General features: G+C 35.4%; 1 protein-coding gene across 1 annotated transcript in view; it reads right to left on the reverse strand.

Annotated features, from left to right (window-relative positions):
• epha7 (eph receptor A7) overlaps nt 1-24063 on the reverse strand; it is a 73904-nt gene that overhangs the window by 20185 nt on the left and 29656 nt on the right. The window lies entirely within an intron of this gene.

The raw sequence follows: 24063 nt of genomic DNA on the forward strand, positions 1-24063 counted from the left end.
TTAATATGAATTATGGTCGTTTCTTTTGCCGAGCCGAATTGTTTTCCAAAGAACTATTCAGTGTGCTAACACTGCTGTACTGCTAAAATCTGTTAATCATAATAACAATAAAATAATAACAGCAATTGCAACAATGCCTTGTGTTTATATAGAGCTTTTCATCCCTAAGAACAATGCTTATATGAGGGGTTCCACTGAAATGTAGCATCTACCTGGAGGTGTCCAGCAGCCGTCATGCACCACCAGCAAAAATACATAACAGATAAGATACAGAAGAGAGAAAACACTTCACTAATTGAACCAAGGGGTCTATAAGTGGGCCCATTTCCGTAAACCAACACTGATGTTATCCAAATGTCACAGCCTTCTTATCAGATCTAAGCCCAGTTGAACATTTATGGCTACACATAGTGTCTCAATGCCCTTTTAAATTATTTTATATTGTGGTTTCCATTTTTTTTTGTCCACTACCTATTGGTTTCTGAGATCAATTATGAATGCATACTGTAATCTCCAGTGTGTGATTGTGAGATGTCTATTTTGAAGTGATCCTGTGCTTTAACAGCTTCTATTCTTTTTCACTAAATACACATATTCCAAAAAAGAAAATGACAAAATCATCCTGTATCTTGTGACAGACACATACAGAGAATGATTCTGACATTCTGAAAGGACTTAAAAAAAAAAGATACAAGAAACTCCCAGGACAGAACAGAGGAGACAGGGTATCAAAGGACATATTGTTAAGCAAAGCAAAATAAAATTGCTGACTTTTTTGTGTGATGTTAAGTGATCAACGGGTACTACAGGTCTCTGGCTGCAACATTTGCTAACCTCTGATACGTTCTGAAGTTGACACCCCCACTAGTGGGGCAGAATTGCATACTGTACATCGTTACCATCAGTCACCTTCATATGGTGCTGAGCTGACACCACATAGCAGCGATCACAGAACACTCCATAATAAATGCGATTGTAACAAGCGTACTACAACAACAAATCCTTCACTGCACATCCAGAAGAATTCAAAGTTTCATTTCTAGTTACTGTACATGGTCATTGCCGATTGTTAAGTAAACTTGGTCATTTTAGTCTCCTAGCATGCTGTCAACCCTATCCTTTACACAAAACAAATGTCTCTTCCTGTCCCAATAAAGAGGAAAAACAAAGCGCCCAGAGCTTGTCTTCCACCGTGATATTAAGGTCCTCTGCTTTATCCTCTTTTGAAATTCACCGTCTGCAGCACAAATGTCAACATAACAACAATAATAAAAAACTATTATTATTAGCATCATCCCAAAGCGCTTTAACAAATACGAGGGGCTCACTTCACACATGACTGAAGCGCAGCTCCCACCTGTGCTGTGTGGCAGTCATTACATTAGCAGCCCTTCAGGCAGAGAGAGAGAAAGGCTTCAACATACAGAAGGACTAGTTTGATGGATAGACCACAATACAACTGAAAATAAATGTGTACTTCAGTAAATGGCCTTAATTTAATTTAATCTGTCTTCCTCGTGTTAACGTTGAAAATGAAGTGGATTCTTGTATGCAAGACCTTTACTCATCAATACCTTTTTTTTTAATAGACTGGCGTACCCACCCAATCTTCTGCTGTGTCTAAAATAAAAGACCTCCACTAAGCAGTGAGAATGCAGTATGGTCTCTACATCTACGCCTGCGAATTTAACATTCCCAGATTTGCTTATTCTTGATTCAGCCTGGCTGACAGGGTCATGTATGGAAGAAGAGCACAGTGGTTGTTAAGGTGGACTTGGTTTTATGCACATTTGGGTATTTATTAAATTTCTCTGCACCAAATCCTCAGAAACTGTTTGTGCAACACTCAGGTCTTTTTCTGCATATTATCTAGACACTCAAAAGGTGATGATGAGACACACCCTCAGGATGTTATGGTGAGTCAGTAACCAATCAGCCATTCACAAAATGCAGTCTCATGGATTTTTAGGTCTTACAAATACTTTAAGTACTACTTTACTCTTATTCATGTAGAAATGCACACCTGGCTGCTAATTACAACTGTCCAACAGAATGAGACAGATTTCATAGTTTCAAACATTTAGGTTTGCTGGTATGAGGCTCTTTCTATTGAATGATACAAGTAGCAGGGCTGCTAAAACGACAGGCTGTGTGCTAGCACTGTAGGAAAGCAATTGTAAAAATGTGACTGTAAAAGTGTTGAGACTGCTGAGGTACTTTACTCTTATTGCTATTTCTCTGGTGGATTATTTAGCAATGAACTTCAGCATAACTATTAACGCCATACTTGACAAGACCCAGCCAGGCACTCAAAGACTTCTAACATACCTGAGGAGCTTAGTGTACCATAAAACGTTTAATTGTTATATTTTGATTTAAAGTGACTGTTTGCCAGAACATTTGTGCAAGACCTCTGAGATTTTAAAGAGGATATAAGTGGCCTGGGCTCCTCCTGAAAAGTTCATTCATTTGGAAACCATTTTCTGTCATGCCCTACATTTGAATACATTATGAATACATTACCTATGGGAATTGCAATACTTTTTTTCACTCTGCTGGTTAGCTTGACTATTACAACAGTGTTAACTGTGAAATAACGCTTCATTTTATAAGCTCTTTTCTCTGCTCTTACGCTTGGCTTGTGAAGCATACAAGGGCTATAAGCTCATTTTTTAATTACTGAACAATTCAAGTCAACCCTGTAAAGCTTAAAGAATCATTTTTTCATATTATCTATTTAAAATACAAGAGCAGTAAGAGGCTTAGACATGTTTTTACCAAAATAGTTTCTCTACGACAACTGGAGTAAAACAGTGAATGGTGCACCAGATTACTGTACTCACTCTTGAGAACAGGAAATTCACAATAATCGGAACATATCATAGCTAATCTGTTGGAAAACCTGAAAAAACAGACAAATGAGCCGCACAGGAAACCTTTTCTTTTAATTTCTGTACAAACTTGAAAAACAAATACCATCGTGACTGCAGGGAAATGGTTTTTTTAAGCACATACTTACATTGTGCTTTTTTATCCCAAAAGATCCCAAAGCACTTTACATATGAGGATCCTGACTTCACCCACCACAGTGCAATCCCCATCTGGGAGACATGTGGCAGCTGTTCTGCCTCAGCCACCCCATTACATGGAGGATCAGGTGGAGAAGGGAGAAACTGCTATACCAATGGAATTGAGGGAGCACTTTCAAAAGGACAAATTGTGCAAGCCTGGGATGGAACCATAATAGCACACCTGGTCTTGCATAAAGTGCCACACTGGACTTCAGAGCTCCACCAACGGTATAATGCAAATGCTCTTTTTATTAATGTAATAATTATTGTTATTGACTTTCATTATCTTCTTCGGTATTACAATTGTTTTAAATGAGTATTTATGTATTCTGAGACTGATCAAAGAATGTACGCATTGAGGAAAAATAACCAAGTTTTACTTCATAATACAACATCATTACTCAACACATAAAAAAACCCCACTGTACTCAGTTATAATAAATGTTGCATTGTCTACAAAAGGTGGAGTAGTGACCAAGAGGCCCAGCTTGCTGTGCGATCCTCAAGTTCCTTCAATTTTAACACAGGTTCCCAACCCGGTGCTCAGTGGCTGAGGCCCTGCTTGTGCTGGAACACATCTGAGGCTCAGAGTGAAGGTTATTCAATCAATCAGTAGGCTGTGTGTAGAGAGCAGACATGAAAAAGAAGTGAAAAGAATTCACTTTTGTTTCATGCAGCCAGCAGTGGCTCAGTGAGTCAGAAAATAAAACCCCGAATGATGATAGGTCCTCGCTTTGATGAATGTGAGCAAACTGCTCGAGCTGGCTTGACAAGGCCCCCGGTTCAGTGTCCATCCCTGTGACGAGCTGCCCGAGGACCGGCTGTTGCAAGCTTTGTCATCTTATACCATCTTGTACCAAATCCAGAAATCTCCACAATTATAAAATGGCACTTTGTGCAATTACTTTTGTGCATTATGAAGTACCTGGTCGTGAAGGGTGGTAAAGACAGCACAGGTGCTGACCTTGTGTTTGCGAATTTAGACCTTAAGACACTTTCATATACAGTATGACAGTCACCTGAGACTACTTTGACAATTACATTTACACTATTTAAAAGCGTGTCTGGGCTGTGTATTCCTACCGATTCCATTTCAGTATGAAGTGATTCAAGCCAGTGTTCAACAGTAAAAATAACAATAATGATACGTTCTACTTTATCTTTACGGATGAAATGCAAACACAGAGTAAAAGACCTTGCTAATTTTGACACTTGAAATTAACACAAGATGTTTTATTTTTCTAGTTCCACAGCCAAATTTTCATATCTTGGTTTCACTATTTTTATTATAAAGATATGGTCCACACAATTATGGCCATTATTATGGAGATTGGGCTTTTGTTTTAGTGTGTAATTTATGAGCACTCTCATTTTTGATAAAATAAGTTATTTGAAACGCAACACTGCAACACAGTAAAGGCAAGAAAGTGGAAGATAGTGCAAAACGGAGTCTGCATAATAATGTTGGACTTCAAAATATTTGCAATGCTGGGGGTCAAAGAGTTCAACTTGAAAGTAATTAGCCAAGAATGATTGAAAACCCTGGCTTTGAGCTTTGACGTGCCAGTTTATAGTACAGTAATGGATGAAGGGTTGAGTGTCACGAGAATCCACATTGACATTTCAGTTTAAGTGGTGGTAGAAAACTGATTAATATGTGTATCTGACACTTACACACAGACAAATTAACAATGCTACTAAAATGACCATTTCATGTCATTATCAGAGTGCTCTAAGACATTTTTTTCTTTGTTTCATAAATAATGAATTCATAATACAGCGTACAGTATATTCAGATTTTTAGGATTATCGAATGCTAAACCAAACCGTGTTTGGGAATGGTTGTTATTAATATACATATTAAGAATTCCATGACAATAATACTATATATACTGTATTTACTTTTTTTAGTCTTAGTTAATCTCCTTCTAACATATATGATTATATACATGAGGATTATTTTTGACAGCATAGGGATTTTCACCAAACTGCAAAATGTTGTTTCCACCTGTAAAACTCATCTGTTATTTTAATATTATTTAGGATTTATTTGTTAGACATAAGATACACAATGTAAGTCTATCCAAAATATGCAATATATACAATTATACTTACAGAATATATAGCCCAGATGTTTTTTTTTTACTTTAAACTGTAACCTGGATGTTCTGAACAGTTATAATTGCTTAACAATCTTGACCCAGCTTTGTTACATAATTATCTACATAGTAGTATTAATGACACAGTTATTAACATATATTTTTCTGATTCCAGCTTATTGCAAAACTTGCAAATTAATTTCAAATTTTGAAAGTGAGAACAAGTCACATATTTCCGAAAAAAGCAAAGGGAAAACATTATTTCCATTAAGCCAAGCAAAGGCCATCGAAGTTTGAGACTAGCCGCATTAATGTCAACCTTCAGCTACTGTAAATAAGAACCAGTGAAGTAAATGTTTTAGCAGATGAATTAAATTAGTTGAAGGCTGGGACTAGAAAAAAAGAAAAAACTTCTGAAAGGATGCTGTCCAAATTTGTTGTTCATTTTCCAAAGTTTAACTACATGGCCTTTGTCAGACAATCTTGTCGAATTAAGCAATCTTATTCATTTTCTGCCTTACTGGAGAAGAACAATACTGGCTTACAGACAGTTCTGTAAAGTCTTTAGCCACTGAAATTATAGAGCTCCACTCCTCATTTTTAACACAATCTGGATATAAACATTGAAAAGAAAACTATGTTAGGCCTGGTGGTTGTATCAGGAACACAATGTGTTTGAAAAAGAGAAATAAAAAAGAAATAGCTGCTTCTTGTTCCTTAACTTTGCAAGAAACAATGTGGCTTTTCCCTTGGTATTTATTGAACTACTCACTGCAATTACCAATTTAAGACCACATTAAAAACATAAACTATGCTATGCTATTTAAAGTTCATTGTAGAGTACAGGGCATTTTGTTTTATATACAGTACTTTACTTTATATAAATTTAATTTGAAACTAATTCTAAAACAAGAAAGACCAGAAATAAATATGTACCATTTTAAATTTCAACACAACTTCTCTGTGTATTATTGCCAAGAATAGTTCCAACAAAGGAAATCACTAAAAGCTAGTCCAACTGTACAGACACCTAAATTGTATTTCATATAAAGTGTTCAGAGTTTGAAGGAATACAGAATACTTGGATAAAAATATTAAAATCGTATATACATTCTGAAGCTCACAAAATATAGCTGGTCTTGTTAAATGTTGATTTTAAAAAACAGCTTTTTATCAATATGACCTTAGGAGTAAATTGTGAATATTTTGTTATTATACAGATATTGGAATGCTTATTTCACATTTTTAGAATGTTTTAAAATGATATTTTAAACTGCAAGGCAAATACTTGGGCAGACTAAGCTGTGCAGTGAACATGCCTGGGGTTAGTGCTAGGACTCCTTCAGATACTGTATTCAGAAGAGGCATTAAGCAGCCAAAGGGCTTCTGCATTCTTATTTCTAGTTAAAGTAAAAGTAGAGCCTAAGGCAAAAAACACACTGGGATCACTAAAAATAAATCTGTACATCACAGAGATTGTGAAAACCAGTATCCTTAAGACAGAATTGTGGTCCAAGTGCAAATAGAAAAAAAAAGTCATTTCCTGTTACCCTTTCAGAATGTAAAATCCATAGATTTCATGCATCTACATTGTTCTCTGATAGTATGTCTTAAATACCAGATGCAGCTTGTCTGTGCTTAATGAATAAAGTGTGTTATCCTATTGATTTCTTTTCGGAATTAAAAAAAAACTTTTGAATATACATCATTTTCATTATGGTGGTTCTCTGTATATTAGAATTAGGGGCTATGAGTATTTTACACTTTCTATCTTTAATGTGAATAAGAGGCATTCCTTACAATGAATGTATGTTTTAAGGCTAATCCTTCTTCTGTATTTGCATTATGATTTAAAATATACTGAAGATAGAATTTTCTTCAGCAAAGAAAAAGAAAATAGGCTTATTAATTGCCACCAAATATTTTACAGTTCAAACAAACTTTAGGTTATCGCATGACAATAAGAGAACTCGATAGTAAAAAATACCTTTGTTACTTTGATTTGTCAGAATCATAATATTAATGAGTATCCATATGCTCTTGAATCACAATATTGGATCAAGTCCATGCCAGCAAAACTGTGTCCAAACCAAAACAGACCCTCCACCATTTACTATAATTGGCATTGAATAGTTTGGCTGTAAGTATTCCTTTGATTGCCTCCAGATCCTGAGCCAATATACTGATTGTTAAAATGTGTAGCTGGATTCCTACCTCTATAAAATGTGTTTTTCATAGATCGTGGCCCAAATTTTGATTATCTGTTCACCGCTAAAACACAGTGCACGCACTTAAAATAGGATTTTGTGTGCAGATGGATGTCTGTAGATTTCTATGGGAAGGAATGTTTAATATAATATACAGTAGGTGTATCAATACCAGTCCCGAAATACCTAAATATTACTAAACATCGTGAATATTTTTACTGAAGGTAGTATATGTGCCTGTTCTATTTTAGATTCATTTCCAGTTTACCACACTTGTTCTGCCTGGAGCATTCTGTGCATCAACCAAAGCTGTTGATTTGTTGAAACCGTTTGTTTCCCACATCACTTTGATTGCGGGCATTTCATAGCATGGTATGCCCAGTGCAGACAAAGCAGGAACTAGGGAAAGTTACACATCTGCAGTAGTGAGGACTCAGCAGGGTGTAGCAAAACTGCTTTAAGAGACAGAAATAAATGGAAGACAAAACCTGAAAACAAATAAAAGCACAATTAGCTTAAAAGAATCCAGTTTCCTGGGTGGAATGAGACTGTTGGGGTGCTGAACTCCTGGATCTATACCGATCTTTATTCATGCTAGTAAGCTCTTGTACACATGGACAGATTAATCCATGCAACAATGTTTACCAAATTAAAAGAATCACATTCCCACTAGTTTAAAAACTATGCATAGAGGAAATATCCCATCACAACATCCACTCCATTAAATCCTTATTGCTACTTACAACATTACAAAAAAATGGAAATGACTCATGTACAACATGATTTATCAAGGATCCTAACAGAATATTCACAGTATTAAGCTTGTATGTTTCATATAGTGGTGCATATGTGATGATGTCATGTTTAGGTTGCAACTTCAAAATCGAGGGCAAATTATGGCATACTGTGTCTCACCACATGGCTCAATGCGTTGTGACATTCAAATGCATTAAACCCCATGGAAAAACACAGCAACAGCTGGGTTGCGGTATATTTCTGGAATATATGCAAGATTGTGACAACATAACACCCACTAAAAATGATTATGAGACAGTCATGGTAACAGTAACATTACTAACAGTAAAGTCATGGGCAACTATGTCTGACTTTTTGACAAAGTAACACTTTGACTGGTTGTGTCATGCTGGTAACATAGACCACTATAATTAACATTGTGTAATGCTTGCTTTGTCATTCTTTTTTTTCTTTTATGCAACTGCATTGAATTATTTTCAGTTTTCCTTTGAGTAACATGTTAGTCTTTTACCATTTTTATTTCGTATTTGACATGCTGCGGCAACTGCCGTACTCCCACAAACCTTTGTGTTAATAAGTGCCTCCTGGTCTCAGTTTTTGGATAACAGAAATCAATTGTAAATATACAATCGTCATTAAGAAAACCATAATATTGAAGTTTGAACAAATTTTCTACATATGTCTTGAGGTTGGTGTTTCAGTGCGGATTCTAAAGTCACTTAGGTTGACTTTGTCAATAACTCTGCAGATTATGAATGTTTTTATCACATCCTTTTATGGTTCAGTTCTTTATAAACTCTCAGTGTGGGACACTCCTTTGAGCCAAAGAATGCAATATATTTTCTGGAAAAAAACAATATTGTGCACAATATTCTAAATTAGACCATGATGAGATGCATCTCGATTGAATTTCTTGATGACTTTGTTTTACATGTAGCATTGAGAATTTTATAGAAAAGGTACTTTAAAAAATCTCTATGATTATTTCAGCAGCGCTGAGCTCTACTGTATTCGCCAAAGAAGACATAAAGATTAGCTTTTGCAGTACTACAGTACAGTTATAAAGTCTTCAGATGCAACAGACTACAGTGCTGAAATGTTTCAGCAGGCACTCAAGGATTTCTCAAAAAACCTACTCTAATGTTATGTAGTGTCTAGTTGGTCACTTCAGTGTGGTTAGTAAAGCTAAGTTACCAGAATTAGAAAAGGCTGATTATCTAGAAACCAGACTTGGGTGCTTTCTGCCTCCCTGGAATCTGTTGCTGATTTTAAATGTCTGCAGCATAAACCCTGCTGAGTGATCTACTACCTGATAAAACAAAGCCTTCTCTCACAGAACCCTGAAAAACCCCAAACCACAGAAGCTCTCCCCAACCTACAAAGGCAGGCCAGAAACCCACCAGTCCCCTGAATCTACCCTGCCAGATTACATTATCACCTAGTGCGACCGACTTCACTATACGTAAACAAGCCCAGGAAAAGCCCACCGTAGCTATGTTCCAAGTTAATTACAAGATAAAAGAAGCAAATTCCAATGGCCTAATCCTCTTTTCTGTGTTTTATAAAATAAAAGAAACAGAACTTATATATCACACAGCTGGTGGAAGGCAGGCACATGGATTAATAGAAATAAGCTGTGATATACACAGTATGATTGTGATCCCCCCTGCCCTCATCAAAAAAACATCTGAAAGTTACTTTCTGAATTCATGACTTGCATAGTCTACATAGGTTACTTCTATTCAATCTTCTCCTCAGGCAACCAAGGATGTAATGTTTAGAAGAGACAGCTACTGCCATATCAGACTATTATAAATCTATTGAAAGAATAGTGGATGTGGTTGGAGACAAAACGTGAGGAATGTATTTTTACTGTTTCACTTATACATTCCTGTGATTGCAGGGTGATATGATTGGTTGCAAATAGGTATTCTAATTTGTCATAATGAGGCCTGAGGATGAAGTCTAAATAATATCAACTTTAACAATTATTTCTAAGTTGCTTCAAATGAGTCATTGTCAGGTGACGGCATGCATTTTTGCTAATAAGTGTTCAGTCTGTTTGTATAACTATTCAAAATGTAATTTCTCAGACTATGCTGCTGGATAATTTAAGCAACGCAACTGCACTCCAAACCAAAATGATCACTGAATAAAAACGTCCCTGCTTTGCCTTACCATTACGACAACAAAAGCAGCCACAGCTTTTGTTAAATCTACAGTAAAGCATTTTTAAGAAACAATCATTGCAAGTGGCTTGTTAAGTTTCACTGAAGGCACTGAAAAAAGGCACTGACTGTAGGTAACATCAGTAGCAAGCACAATATAGTTAGTGAGTTTAAAGATTAAAAGTACATGACCAGAAAGGCTGTACCAATTATGTCAATTAAATGTGTTGTTTAAGTACTGTTTAAAGGAAGACCTTTTGCTTTGTAATTAGTAAATACTGCTCAGTGAAATTAACACAGTGTCATTAAGTAATTGTCAAAACATTTTTATAATTATCCCACTTACAAAGTAATATTTTCTAATTTAAGATCAAAGAAAGGCTTCCTTTTTAGGCTTTATGGTAAATTTATTGTAAGCTATTTGTAATAACACACAGAGGATATGGTCTGCTAAAAAACAGCTATGTAGAGTCTAAATGAAATACAGCCTCTTCATATATGAAAAGAACATTACTAGAGAAAGGTATTGAAATGCAAGAGGAATAGGAAGGCCGTGTTCTGCCTTTGAAGTTGGGAGACTGATTAAAGCTTGGATCACTGCCAAAAGCATGAACTCCATCTCCAGTTTTTGTTCAATATTCGTTGTTGGTCTTTTAAAACATAATAATGAACAGAAGCATCTACAGTAGCATTTCTTTTCTACATGATACAAGAGAAAATAATGTGAATTCCTCTTTTACAAATGAAGACGCGTGCTTCTAGCAAAAGAATTTCTGGGTCTCCACGTGGAAGTAATCTATAGTCAATGCCTTGAATCAAATTTAATTTTGCTGTCTCTTGAAATGCCTGGTCTAACACAACAGCCATTAATCAAAGCACACAATTAAAAAGCTGTCCTGGCCTGTTCTTTGTTTTGTGGGCTTAAATTTTGAATTGCCTTAATCCTTACTATTAAATGAAAGAATAGTCCTGGCATTTGTGTCCTACTGACCCCATCCATCACCTTTCTGTTTTATACAATGTAGGGTCTGAGCACGTGGGCCACCAGTAGTTTAACTAAAGTTTAACTAAAAGCTGATGATACTTTATAGTAATATTACCTTCACTTGCAATTACATGTGTTGCATTCATAAATGCGCAAATACTGTTCATCTTAAATTAGAAATAGAGCTTTGTGTCATGCAGTTTATTTACGGTTTATCATCGTCAACAAGCAAACAAGGCAAAGAAACACAGCGTTCACTGAAGGGAAGTATAAAGGGTGGAATTTCTTAAGCTGTGTAAAAGTTAAACCAATACTGGACAGATAAGCTGTCTGCAGGTACATTCCTTCTTTATATTCAATATGTTTGACAGAACAGCTTTTTATAGCTTTTAAGGGTGGCAGGATTTGTTTTTAAATGAGATTTAATTCTACTTCGCCAATAAGGTAAATGTGAAAGACTGAAAGTGTTATTTTGTTCTGCATGTATATAAAAAAATATGATCTTCTGATATGGCTGGAATTGTGTATACCCACATGAGGCCTGCTTTTTGTTTTGTGAAACTGAAAGATGCACCAATAGGTTAGTTAAGGAAAGCTTAGGTCATGAAATACTAATTCACAACTGCTGTCTTAAGTTAGTTACCTCATTAGAAATCCTAACTGTAATCCTACGTAAGTATATTTCAATTAACAATACTTTGTAGAATTTTAGTAGTGTCTCTCAAAAGACAGTTCACCAGAACTGTGAAGCTACATACATATTAAATAGACATATACACTGATAAAAAAATCCATCGATCTCTTTTCTAACCTTTTTGTCCAATACAGGGTTGCGGGGGACCTGGGGCCCTGATAAAAAAAAATCAAATAGTTTAAGTTTCTTTAGTCTTTGAAACTCACATTAAAATCCAACACAAATCTGTGTTTGATAATTTGGAATAAAACTTGACAGGCGAATGTATAGCTTTTTTAAAGACTTTTGTTCACTGAAAAAGCACATGCAATCAATTCACGATTCTAAATTAATCTTTGTGTTCATTTTGCACAGCCCATATGAAAAAAATATATCCCTACAAATCTGCCAGAAAAGTATGGCCTGTACACTGTGCGCCACAGGGTTTTTGGCAGCACCTTTGTTTTTTCAGCGGTGCTACAGTAACCAAAGGTTTGAGAGGAATTTAAAAATTCAATTATTTCAGTCTCAAAGGAAGAACGGTCTGAAACGATTTTTTTGAACTGAGAGTAATATAACTAAACCAAGTGCCTGCTTCAACACTATATATTTATTTAAACATTTAAAAATGAAATTAAAAATCTACATTAAAAAGAAATTGAATAAGCCTGTGGAAAAAATGTAAGGTGTTTTTTTTTCCACTTGTCTTAATATGTTCTGATATAAATACATCCTTCAGTTTTTTTTTTAATAATTTCTTTTTAAAAAAATTCTACTTAAAGGTTGATGTATTTTTTAAACACCAAGCCATTTGGATCAACTTTGTGTAGCACCCTATTATAGCTTCTAATATTATTTTAACTCAAGTAAAATGCTGAATATGCAGTAAAAGCGTTTACTTTTGTATGACCTTTTGTTAATCATAATGCTCTAGTAACTAACATCTTTGCCTTAACTCGGTACAAAATCATCCCTTGCTGTCTCATAGCATACCATCTTTGCCAATTTTATTTTGAGACATTTATATCACACAATATTCTACGTGAGGCTTCAGTCTTTTTCTGCATTGCCTCCTGTGTGCATCTTCTCTGAAGTGTGTGTAGTTTGGAATATCTTCTGCTGCGTGTTTGCAGATGATGTGAAAAACAAGCAAACTTTAGCATTTAAGGCACATTAAATTCTGCTTTACATTTTTTTTTTGCAGTGATCTTTGATTGAGTTACAGTTTTATCATTACAGTATCATTGTACAGTATACCATATTGTCATTTTGTATTATTACAGTACTGACATAATAATAGTTGTAAGTGCAAACATGCTGTACAAGAGTGCATTCCAACTTCCATAAATTTCATCTTAAGTACGGTTATGTGGAACATTAGTATTATTGATTATGTGATAACTCACTTAAATCTAGCCTATCCAACATATTTAACTATCTGGCACAGTTCATTCCCCACAGAAATAAAAGCTTTTACTTTAGAATGAACCTAGGATGTTGTTTGCTTTATAAATAAAAACATCTGAATTCCTCAGATAATGTTGCTACTATGTTGTTTCAGAACGCACTAATTGATGACCTTTTACTCACACATCCAGAAAACTATTCTTGTCCAATTAAATTCTAAGGCCCAGGCTTTTCATAAAGAATACCCCTGCAAATAAGCTGATCATTGATTTATTTAAATAGCACAAAACACAAACGATTCACCTTCTAGGGCACTGACAAAGAGGAAGTGAGGAATATTTCTAAGCAAGGGGACTTTTTCATTTGATGCCTCCCCAGTGCCCTTACTTACATCCTTCAGACCAGATGTGTCTCCATCTGCTGTGAAAACAATCTTACAGTCTCTCTGTGGAAAACACAATCTTTTTGCTGTTGTCTCATACTAAATTATTAAAATCATAGTACCAGATGGCCACCCTACATTCTCTTCACTGTGATAAAAAGGTATTAGTTGTAAAATGATGTAACTAAGAGAGCAGTGACATGGAGCTAAAGACGTTAGCGAGTGCTGGATGAAACGAAGAACAGGCTTTGCTGTGAGACTATGAGGAAGCAGATTTGGGGCTCATAAGGTTGCTAACAAGGGGCAGTCTTTGAAAGGGCAACAAATTCAGATTTGGGTATGTCTGTAACTGTGCGAGGAATGCCTACTAGTCCTCAGAAGCCTGTGATATGATTGCATTGAAACCTGCCAGAGCACAAGTGAATCCTGAAAGCTAGACTGCACATCCTGCAGAATACTACTTGAAATGTAGTTTCATTTAAATCCATTATTCACAGCTACTTAACCTATTGTGTCTTTTGTTTTCTTCTTGTCTAGTTCTAGTGTGAATTTTAATATTTTATCACAAGCAAAGTGTAATTTATGGCTGAAAGAGCATGCAGGTTTTTCTCACTATGATGACATATCCAGATTCTGAATAATGTAAATTACAAGTATGTATGCCTTCTAAGAGTCGATCCTACTAAAGCACTGAACTTGACAAGAGTGGCAAAGCCAAAAAGACCACAGCTTAACATCTTCCATCCTGCTGACTTTCTCACACGGCTGTCTTGTGACATACATGCATAAATCAATCATTCCACATTGATAAAAAAAAATGAATCAATTTTATCAATCAAGGCAACACTGGTTCCTTTCAAAATAAATCAGTTGACATAATAATGTTTACATATTTGCATTTTGTGGTTTTATTTGAAGATACTATTACAACGGGGGGTACCCACAACACTCCACAAAATATTATCCTCTCAAAAGTGACTGACTATGCCTCTTCGTGTTAAGTAACAGCTAGTGTTTAACCTGTCAAGCTAGGTAAAATTGACTGCTCCAGCAATGTTATTGGAAATCCCCATGCACCCTCAGCAGAGCAGAGGAAATAATATTCCTTTTACTATGTGAGCGATCAAGGTCCTGAGATAGTGGCAGCATACAGGAGGTAACTGTTACATTCCAGTGACTGCTTGCACAGATTTTCCCATTCGTAGATACCTAAAGCAATGCACTGTTATTTGGGTTTTATTGCTGTTGTCTTTATTTGGCTTCAGGAAATGAAACACTTTAAATACCATTAAACTAATGAAATATTTTCCATACTGTGTCTGCTCTTTTCCCCTTTTAGAACATGTGTTCCAAATAAACAGACCATGCCAGAATCACAGGTGGAGCAAGGTAGTGCACTGGGAATGATACTGTTGCTTTACAATTCTTCAATGGCAGTACAAGGAAAAGCCATTGCAAGTCAAGCTTAACAATAATTAGGTTAAATAACAGGTGGAATGGCAACAAGCAATCAGTCCCCCCTATAAATGTGCAAAGCACATGCAAAGACTTATATATCTGGCTTACATTCCTTATACCATTTAAACTACAAAACTGCACAAATTTTACCATTTCAATAATATCCCATTCAAGTATTAAAAAAGTACATAGAACAATTAAAAAGGCCCTTTTTAAAGTTAATGTGGCCCCATTTAAATGGCCACCACATTTAAATCTATTCTGCCACTAAATGAATAGTTTTGAATCCCAGTATCAACAGCATTTTCTGCAGCTCTGGTTGACTGAGTCTAGCAGTAAAGGTACAGAAGATGAATACCTCTGTCTGCAGTGATAGCAGGACTACCATGACAAGAGCCCAGCCAGTCAACCAAACACAGCCTAACAGATGAGAAATGGTTGCTGGATGGACATTAAAATGAACTGTAATCAACAATGACACTCCAGCACTCACTATCCCAAGAGCACTGTTCCTCTCTGTTATCACTATTCACCATGTAGATCAATGGTAGAATTCATTAAAGCTTCACATGTATAGGTAATGCACAAAACATGGGCATCATGGCATTCCCTGGAGCATAGTTCTGACTTTTAGACACCTGTTGCCAATTCCGGAAAAAATACTGACAAAATCTTTCTCTACAAAACAGTCTTGAAGTGTTAATCTTTAAGATTGGTGACCTGACTCACTATACCTGAAAAAGGCACATAAATGTTGTATTATCGTCCATTTTTATCATACAGTACCTCCTAGGGTGGCATAATGGTAAGACAACACAGCTGCCATGTAGCTCTTGTGTCATTATCCAGATCCATGCTGAGGTGCCTGCCATATGAAGTTTGCATTTTCTTTTTTCTCATGGGATGCCTTCAGGTGGTCAGGTTTGCCACTCACCTCCCATAAACGTGCAGGCTAGATTAGGTATCTCTAAATTGTCCTCGTGCTTCTCAATGGACCGTAGTCCCATTCAGGATGTGGTCCAGTGAACTACGAATAGGTTCCACATGGCATTACCATTACCAGGAATATGCAATCCTATGATGTTATTCATAAGAATGGTTGAAATTTTGTTAAAAGAAATAATAAAACCTTACATTTACTCTGCACTCTTGCCTTTAGCACTGTTAAAAGTAATTTCATTACCATTAATCTTTCTGGAGATTAGTCATTTATCTTGCTCATAAACTGCATAATGGTCATCCACTACATTCTAGTCCACTAGCAACTATAGCAATTAGTCCCTGTCATTCAAAAGAAATTCATTAAAGGTCCTGAGTGCTTCAACTTTACATTATTAAAGAGTCTTCCATTGTCTTTCTCCTTGACATTTTCCTTAAAGAGCTTCAGGCCTTAATATATCCTTAGAGGCCATTTATTTTACAATTTTGGCCTCACATCTTTGTTTAAGCAGTTACAATGCTCACTGCTTTCCAGACCATAATGGTCTAATACTTCAGTTTCACAGACAATATAAAACATCGAGGAGACAAAATTCCAGATAAAAGAAGACTGGTTTATGGTTATACACTGCAGCCAATGTTTTTTAAAGAAGTGTGTAACTAAAGAGAATGCTGATGAAACTCCAGAAATATTTTATTTTCACATTAAAAAATATTTTTATAGATAAAACTGTATATCCGCAGATATATCCACAATTTGATTCTAATGGGGAGATGAATTGATTTTTATTCAACATAACTAAATAAAACAGAAGTTTCTAAAATAGCACCCTTACAGGTTTAAGGATATCTAAATAATTGAACAGATCTTTCTGCTGAAAAGAGGCAGAGGAGAGCAGATGAAACTGAATTTAAAAAGCATTTCTTTTCAACTTCGACAGAGTGCCAAATGATCACAAACATCATAATTAGAAGATGAATCTGCTATATATATATTATATATATATATCACTGCAGAATACTAAAATGAATGTCTTCAGTATAAGGATGCTATTGAAGCACTTCTTAACAGCCTGGGTTTGTTTTTAAGTTCTATGAGTTTCATGAATGAGTAACGGAAGTCATTAATAGGACACAGTACAGAACTGGGAAAGAAGAATTCTAGGATGGCCTCTAAGGAAGGGGATGACGCTAGAAATTGGGAATCTGTGCATGTAGGTCCTAAGGTTTCATGAAGGTTTGCACAATTTCCTTTAAATAAAATGCCCTTGTCAGAGAAGAGATAACCTGCTTCTTGGACAAAGACTGGAGATGTTTAAAAGGCCTCCGCTGGTGAAGAAAGGGGCTTTGGTGCTGTTAGGCTGCTATCTTTCATAAACACTAACTGAAGGGGAAAAAAAGAACAGGGGCAATAGCAAAGCACTGTGCGCTCAAGCACAGATGATTCTGGGGGATTTAGGGGCTCATCTGCCAGTAATAAAAGGCTGAAACAGGATACTTGGAGAGATTAATTACCTAGATAGGGCATGATAATGCAATTTAAATGGGAAAGTAATTAAAGTGCACCTTCCATGAAAATTATTCATTGCTGACGGATTGGGTGACAGACAAATCAGGAGGCATTTACAAAAAGCTACAGGTTAAGTGCGGCAAGATTTTTGCTTGGGAGGCTCGCACGGTTTTCTTGCAGCTGCTGAATCAAACCTCGTTACCTGGCTCTCATCAAATTACTGCATGTGGAGAAAAGGGAAAAAAAAAGGCTCCCAGGTAACATAAAACCGAGGACAAAAGCTACAAAGGAGGATCTGCTTAACTAGAAAATTACACCACATGCCGGCGGTCAGCTGGGAATCTTCAGATTCAATCAATCCATACCATTTAATGCCATAAAGGCAAGTGAGACCATAAAAAGCAGTAAGTGATAAATCAATAACTCTATCGCTCCCCAGAGAGTTATGCTTACAAATGTATTGGACAATATCCCCTTTGTAGTGATAAAGTGACAATATAAATTTCCATTCAAGTGTCTGTGAACTGGATTGTGTGAACATTTAGTTGAATATTCTCTTTCACATGTCTCAAATTTCTTTTAATCACACAAAAACGCTTGTGGCTTCAAATCTAATTATTCAAAACGCACACCTATTGTAAGTCAAAAACAATTAAATAAAGAATACTGTTATTTCTTATATTCCTACAAAATAGGAATATAAGAATACTTGATACCAATATGAAATCCACTTGAAATTGATTATTGATACAATTATAATATAGCATTGCTTGATTTATACTGTTTACTTTTAACTAAATATCCTAAAGCTGTTGAAATTAACAGCAAGTCTATTTGTCAAAAGGGAGGTCTTTTATAAAATTTACAAGAAACTATCTAAAATCAAAACAAAGGTTTTATTTACATTCACACTTGTAAGTCTACTTCTTTCACATCCTAAAGTTATCTTGAAATATTCCAATACATTTTCTTATGCTTGTGTCTCCATTACAGCACCAGAACTGCTGGTCTAAAATGGAAACTGCAGTCCCTGTGGAAATTCTGTTTCTCACTAAATTAATCACTACATTAAACCACTTCTTACTACGGTACGTTTACTGACATTTCTCCCTGTGTGTGTAAAAATGTGCCTCCATTTCACAGCTTGAAATTTACCAATGTGTCTTTTTACTTCTGATTGTGAAAAAGCTCATTTGGTTGAATCTGTCAATGCCTCTGAAGATTTGAATCAGGTCCTTTCATGCTCTTCTCCATCCAAAACTAAAAGATGCACCTTGTCAGTGTGCAGCATTTTTTCATGTCAGCCTGAAACAGGCAGTTGTTGTGACAGAAGTGTTGCTCAATACTCTAAATGTTACTACCACTAAATCTAACATAGCAGTTCTTGATTTAAACTGCCCTCTTTTACTGTTCTCACAGATTACAGAAGTATGTTTAAAAAAAACTAATCAGAAGGCAACCATAAAAAGAGCAGTGTTTTTTCTAAGGTATACCTTCATATCAGTCTCAAACCATTTGTAGCTACAATGCGTTGCAAAATATGGTAATGAAAGTACAAAACACATCTTAAGAAAGACTCCTCCAAAAAAAAAATTTATAGAGGTGGACATATTTCATAGTAGAATGAAAGGAAATCATTATATACCCAACAGATGCATTTTTTTTTTTCATTTAGTGAATCAAGTGGTGAATATTGATGCACACTTATTTACCTACCAAACTGCTGTTATCCCCCATGGAGACTGGCAACACTACAACAAATAATGTTCAACTTTCTGGTATCTGTTATCTCTATGTATATATACTGTATATTACAATCTAGCAGAAAGTATTCAACTGGCATAAAAATTGATTTCCAGAAATTTCCATTTATTTTTTTAATACTGCTTACATAATTAGCTGTTCATGCTTAAATTCCATCTACTTTTTATTCAGAATTGTATGCCTGTACAGAGGTCCCATAGTCATTCCCTTAACCAATCCAATTCTGCTTTTGTACTGCTCTCCATAGTGCATTTTCAGGCTAAAATATATAAATGCTATCCTGAATAAATATTAATAGCAGTTCCATAAAGTATAATTACTTACAGGCTTCTATTACAATACAAAAGCTTGTTTATAAGTATGTATCAGAAAAGAGGCTTTATAAACATACTTTGAGGGCTGGTTTGTAGTATTGTTAAGTCACAATTGCAGACTGATTGATAGACTCTCAACTCTCTTGTTATGCAAGCATCATACAGTATCACACTACAAAAGGGATGCATTAAAGGTAGCCCATTTATGCTTCCTTCTATGGGCTGAAAAAGTCAAGTGAAATGTAATGCATAGTAAAGCAATCATGAGGTTAGGTGGGACAGTGTATTTTAAAGAATTATCACAATGTCTTTATTTTTATTTACATCTAAGCCAGTTTCTTTGGTAGACTCAGCTGAAGTATAAAACCTACATCTGCAATAGGATTACCATCTGCATTCGCACAATACATGTTCCTGTGCTCTTCTGTCAGAGCCTGTGATTAGATTGAAAATTGCTGGTGGATCTTTCTGTTTTTTTTAACACTTGCCAGAAATCTGACTCTGCCCCTCCTGGTAAAGGTTAATCAAAAATAGAAGATGAGGTGTAAGGTTTAATAATGTAGTCACTCTCACAAGTGACCCCATGTGGGCCCAGGAAGTGGTCAGTGTTTTAGATACCAGGACATTCCAATTACAACTCACTCAGGCGTTTCAGTTCCAGTCTTGCGAAAATTAAACTTTAAAGGTCCACTGACAGTAGATCTAGTAGATGAGTTAATATTGTGCAAGAATGCTAGACACATCCACTCGTTTCACTGGGCTTAAAGTAACATGTATACAAATATACAAACTTCAATGCTTAAGTCAGTGATGCACACAAGTTATAGATACTATGTTTATATGTATGTTTAAAACAGAATATAATTCAATGCATTTTAATTCAGCTGTATCGTCACTGTGAAACGTATTCTTCTTGTGAAAACATTCTGGAGTGAACGTGACAATTCTAAAATTTAAATATATTTGAAACAACAGTAACAACAACAGAAAAGGCTGAAGGAAATGTTGATTAAAATAAATTGTAGTGCAATATTCCTAAATGCCACAGTTATAAATGTAAGCTTCCAACATTTAGTTAACATCATTTAGTGGTTAAATACTGTTAAAATTGGTACTCTAATTGTCTGTTGTCAACATGCCATGGATAATTATGAAATGTTCACACTGAATCCATGCTAATTGTTTTTCACAGGTCTCCTTCCCGCGTCCTTGCCAAGGCAGGCCACAACAGACTCATACGTACATCTCTGTCATGGATCTTGTCATTGAACATACATCATCCCAGTCAGCTCATCCCAGATTCATTTTGCTGGCTGGCAGCAATTATCTCTTCCTCTGTGCCTGACCTCTTTGCAACATGAATATACACAGGGTATGGTCTTGTTTTCTTGTATTGTTTGGTAGACTTTGGTTTGTTAGATCTTACTTCTTCATTTGAGGAAGTACAATTGTGTTACGAGAATACTGGAAGGGTTGAAGCTGTATTCCTACGCATATCATCTCTGTGTTACGTCAAGACACTTAATTATAATGTGGCTTGAATATTTAATATACATGGTTTCTGTATGTGTATTAATAGATCCTCACAAATGCTTAATTAAAAAAATAAAAAAGGATGTTATTTGTTACTATTCAATCTAAAAGCCCCATTCCAATATAACAGTAATCTTACTGAAAGGTATCAAACGCCTTTGTTTTTTATCAAGGCTGTTATTAAAGTATTTAGTTACTCAATTTGTTAACCTGCACTCTGATCTTCTAAATGCAATATTTTTGGCATAATAAAATAAAAGGTATAAACTGTAATTTATGTTTGAATACAATCTGTAGTATACAATATTATTACAATACATAAGGCTGTTCAATTTGCTGGAAATATAATTTTTAAATATATAATACATATTGCAGGAACAAACAACAATCACTGTCTTACGGAAGCAATGTTTGTCAATGATTCTACCTACTACATGCTTGAATAAAATTATACTTCAGGGGTACTTAAACTAAAAAAATAAAGCTTGTTTAGTGGACCTGTAAAATTACTTAAAAGGTTACAGGTCCAGTATGCCACATTCTAAACATGCATCTGAATTTGTGGTATTTGAATTTTGTTGAATTCCCCTGAGAATATAAGGCAAGCACTGTTACTTATACTGATAACAGTTGCGGGAAATCTTAAAATCTAATATTTGCCATCATAACACCAGCACATACATAATCATTAGTGCAAATTTAATTAGTCAAAACTAATTTACATGCTAATAAACCCTGCATGCAATAAGTGTGTTTATAAAATGGTACTGGAAAATTAAAATTTATGATTGGTTAAACTGCATCAGATGACTACGAGTGTAAAAAATACACATTCCATTGGTTTACATACTAATGAACTGCGTTGCACAGTCTATTGGAAATCCCAAAACACCACAATATTTTGGATTTCCCGCACCAGATGCAATTCATCAGTGTCAAAATAATCCCACAAATTAGATCTGGCAGGTTATGAGCAGTCTAGCATAGATACAGTACAGCTGGATACACAAAACACATTTAAACTGTATTAATTATTTTGTTTCCATAAATGTTAATTAATTTTATAAGAAACATGAACCACTACAAGCAACTTCCTGGGTATATGGACTATTTCATGCTCATCAAGGGAACATGGATCCAAAACCACAAATGGGAGGAAAAAATGGGAGGTTTTGTTTATGAAGAGTATGTGGAACGATCTGTGTTGTTGAAGCCAGTTCTTTCGGATCCCTCTACATAGCCAACCACATTACACAGTGGCATATTAGAAAAAATTGCAGTTAATACAGAAATATTGTGGAAATGAAAACTTTTAGATTCTATTAAACATTCAGAACATAAAGAGGTTAAAAACGAGAGGAGGTCATTTTGCCCATCTAGTTCATTGGGTAGTCAGTAGCTTACCGATACAAGGAGGTCATTTAGATGTTTCTTGAAAAAACAGGATATCGGCTTAATTACATGGCTGAGTAGCTTGTTCCAGATTCCCAAATCCTTTAGGTAGAAAGGTGCCTCCTGTTCTCAGTTTTGAATGCACTGTGACATAGTTACACTTCGGCTCTATGGTTCACTGTCAAACATTCTTTACAATGTGGTCAAGACCAAAATGTAACCATACCAGAATATTACTGCAATGTTCTCCTGTCAATATAGGATTTTGAACAAAGAAGACTATGGGTGGATCTGAAGTAAGTGCATAAAATCTTCAAAGACATTAACAAAGTCAACCCAGTTGATGTTTTCAGAATAAAATGTGAAACATGAACCAGAGGGCACAAGTGGAAACTACATGGAAGTGCATTTAAAAACGAGAACACTTCTTTACCAAAAGGGTTGTGGGAGCATGGAACAAGCTATCCAGCCATGTTGATCAATTATCTAGTAACTACCACAGGCTAGATGGGCCAAATAGCTTCCTCTCAATTGTAGCCTTTCTTTTGTTCTTATGTTCTAACATATACACAAAATTATTGTTTAACGTTTTTGCAATATCACACTTAAACAAACTGTACCCTTCCAGTAACCCCACAAAAGCTTTAGATACATACATAATATAACCAAATCTAATACATGACATAACTAAACCACAACCACACAGCAATATATGGAAATGGTGTTATAATATTTTGTGTTAGATGGATATATCTGAAACACTTAGGTACTTAAATTCTCATTTTATCCTACAGGGATTTAATAATCCAAGTGTCCTGAATATAAGGCCCACTGTGTTTTCATCTCAACTAATTGAAATGCATTTATGGAATTTTTTTAGTTAATTCCTGTTTTAATTATAACACTAGATGCAGTGGCTCCAAAATACATGCTGTTTCATGGTTTTCTATCTTAGTCTCTTTCATCTTTAAAGTAGCTACACTAAGCTTATGTAAAAATAATGTTTTTGTTCCTGCTGAATGTGGGAATAAAAGCTGCACTTTGTGGTTCAATCTTCAAAGTGGCTGCATAGCAAACCACTATGATATATATATATACACTCAGAATCTAGTGCAATTCAGTATGAATTTAATATAAAAAGTACTAACTCAGCTTCCCAGGTATGGGGAAATCAAGAATCTGAATATCTTACCTGCATTGGAATACTAAAAACACACAAGGCCACTACACTCTAACAGAAAAGGGCATTTAAGATTATTTAAAGAACTATAAGGATTGCAAAATATATTGTACACAGACAGCACACTGTATATATAAAGATGGTTCGGTTAGACTCTGCTTCAACAATTCAGCAATGCATTTGGTCAGAAAAGGGTATTTTTATCTAAAGCAACAGTGAGCTAAA

This window comes from Atractosteus spatula, chromosome 2 (assembly GCF_055471065.1).
Source record: "Atractosteus spatula isolate fAtrSpa1 chromosome 2, fAtrSpa1.hap1, whole genome shotgun sequence".
Classification (NCBI taxonomy): Eukaryota; Metazoa; Chordata; class Actinopteri; order Semionotiformes; family Lepisosteidae; genus Atractosteus; species Atractosteus spatula.